This window comes from Pararge aegeria, chromosome Z, assembly GCF_905163445.1.
Source record: "Pararge aegeria chromosome Z, ilParAegt1.1, whole genome shotgun sequence".
Lineage (NCBI taxonomy): Eukaryota > Metazoa > Arthropoda > Insecta > Lepidoptera > Nymphalidae > Pararge > Pararge aegeria.
In genome coordinates this window covers 25,593,000-25,596,174 of record NC_053208.1, presented here as the reverse complement: position 1 = coordinate 25,596,174, position 3,175 = coordinate 25,593,000, and the positions used below count along the sequence as shown (strand labels likewise).

Genomic DNA, 3,175 nt, shown 5'->3' with positions numbered 1-3,175 from the left:
ATTACCAAACGACATTAAAATAGAAAAAAAATTCAATATTTTTAAGAAAAAACTTAAAACCTTTGTAATTGACAAAATCTGAGTGCGGTCCTAACTATGACAGTGTGAAGTAATTATTTATAGTTTTACCCTCAAGTTTTTTATATATATAATTTCTGATTGTTTTGTATGTGCCGTTGTTTGTAGTTTTAATATAACCTACATAAAATAAGTTGTAAATACTCTCATTGCGTGAAATTGTAATTTCTTTTTTTTATAATATTGTTAAGTTTGAGAAAGCGCTAGTCTTGATTTAATAATGCCCTTCCTAATGTGACGTTGGACAAAAAGTAATTATTATTTTGACTAAGATTAGTTTTGCTAAGTTACGTTTTTCAAAAAATTACTTAACTTACATTAAAGTAGATTTTCACAGCTGTGTTCAGACCGTGTTCGTAAGAGAGCGTGAAACAACATAGTTAAGGATTTGCTAAGTTTGCGCAGCCGCTTTACTAGCAAATCAAACCAAATTATTGGTTAAATAGAAATTTACAATACTGTTGAACTCAGTCCATTAGTTGAATGTCATCGTCATGATCCTCGGTAGTATAGTGGTCAGTATCCCCGCCTGTCACGCGGGAGACCGGGGTTCGATTCCCCGCCGGGGAGGTTTTTTTGTTTAATTTTTTTTCTTCATTTTGTTAAAGATTCCATTAGTTAATTTTAGAATATTTTATAGTGTATGTACAGTTATATTTTTTTTACAGTTAGTTGAATATAGCTTCACAATTGATCCGTCAACAGTTTTAAAAAAATATTTTTAATTGCTAATAAATTTTTTGAAAATTTCAAAATATACTACTTTATTTGTTACTTTTGTAATCGTCAGAAAATGTATAAAATTATTAATATATTTTCTGACGATTGCGACATTCTATAATATTCAATGACAAGGTTATATTGGCATGTGCTGATCTAACCTTCAGTTTTCTAATCTCAATTATTCTACTGAACAAATGAAAATATTTATAAAATTCGAAAGTGATATTAATGAGTTTAAAATAGAATATAAAATGAAACAGTTAATATTAAATGAAATGGTGGAGTCCCAGGAACATTTTACTCTGTCACGCTCACACTTTTTTTATATATTATATAAAATATAGACTTCACATACATTACGCCGTCGTTTGTTTCACAATGTACTAATCATTTGTTCACAGGTGTCCCAGTTTTCTCAATCTACACATTCAATACAATTATTCTTAACTTCTTGGACTTTGACTTTTGGAAGCACTTGTACGAGGCTGACCCGAAGATTTTTTTTTTGCGTGGTCTTTGTAAACAAGGTAGTTTTTTTCGAAAATAACGATGCATTGTTACCAGGAACGCATAAATCAAAAGAGGTAACAAAACACCCTATGAAGCAGGGGGAGAAGATGGTGGCGTGGGGTTGAATCGAATGAAAAGCTCAAGATAGGTATAATGTCACAGAGAAATTAGTAAGACAGTGATTTCATAAATTTTCTAGGAATAGTATCCGACTCAAGTACTCCGAAGGCATAATAAACACAACTCACAAAGGTACTAAAAAAAACTTCTCATCGATCAGACCATTTTTTAATGAAAAAAAAAACCGCCTTTCAATTGAATTGAGTACAACTTATCTGAATAGTAAGCTTAAAATCCGTATGCTATGTGCGTAGTTCAATATTTATAAATTATATGCTTAAGTTCTAGACAAAAATTGTAGAGTTTGATAATGCCTACAAAAAAATCAATGACCGCATGTGTCTAACTTTAACTTTTAAGTAACAAAAAGATGTTTGAAATAATATATATTTTCAAATCTACTACAAGTGCAAAACCAGGGTGGGTCGCTTCTTTATTATATGTTTGTCCACAATCGGTAACCACCGAGAGTGTTTGGATTTATGGACAAACGACACACAAATACTTAGTGAGGTGATTTTGTCCAATTTCACGAAACTTACAGTGCGGATTTATACAATGATTGAATTTTAAGTTGTAGCTGCTACATTTTGATTGAAAAGAAGATTGTGTTTTTTGGTTGTTTGAATAGTTTATTTACGTATGTCTGCTATATCTTAGCTATTAAGAGTAAGAAGCATATTTTACTGGACTTTCAAAAAATATATTCTTAAAATAAACGATGTGATAAATATTTATATATATCATATAAATATATATAAATATGATAAAAGATAATTTTTTATTCTTAAATTAAGAGCGATAAAGAGGGATCGAACACTTACATATATCTCAATACCGTAAAACACGGTAGCTATGAAACTTTTTTTGTAAACGACATACTAAAATATTTTACATCATCATAATTTATCGCAAGGAATATATAATATATAGGAATTTCATGAAATATCTGGTATCTTCATTCACCTGCAACATGAAAGTTTCTCTGAATGTACCAGTAGTATATGAAATAGGAAGAGTCTAAAATGTTAAACTTTTACGTTGAGGGTTGGCTGTAGTAACTTACTACAGTTTCACTTGTGAACTGTGATTTGTGTTTTCACAGTAAAATACGGATAAGTGATGTATTAAACTTATTTTAATGAAATGAAAATAACTTAATTCTTATTCACATGCGTTTTTTCATCATATTATACAACTATACATCTTGGCAAAAATAGATTTACACTGCAATCTGTAAATAGTATATCAGTTAATCTTGTTATTAAGATTGCATTTTCTTCCTTAGATTCTAACACCGGTTTTTTTCCTTTTGTCTTTTGATACCACATCTTAACAAAATAATGTTTTTATTTGTTCCTGTTCTTTTGAAATCATACTCCGAATCCTTAAAAGTCCCAAATTAAACATAATATTGGCCGTAAGCTATGGCAAGCATTGACCATTAGTATAACTCATAGTTCTGTAGCTTCTCGTAGCATCTCGTAGTTAACTGTAGCACCCCATAATTTGCATCTTCGGCCCAGAAGTTGTAGCTATTGCTACGACTGTTAACATAGAAATAAACGTTGAGTACTATTTATAAAATATGGACTAAATTTTATAAATAGTACCTACTCAACGAGAATTTCTAGAGCTGAAATATGGAATTCATGAAATTTTCAGCATATCGATAAATTATCATCACTGAATTTTATTGTTTTATTGACATTGACAACAAAAGTTATTAACTCGACTGATCATT

General features: G+C 29.9%; 1 non-coding gene across 1 annotated transcript; it reads left to right on the top strand.

Moving 5' to 3' along the window:
- The first annotated feature begins 576 nt into the window (after positions 1-576).
- Positions 577-648, top strand: Trnad-guc. Its single transcript has one exon. It is a non-coding gene; the product is annotated as a tRNA-Asp (tRNA).
- Positions 649-3,175: the final 2,527 nt, after the last annotated feature.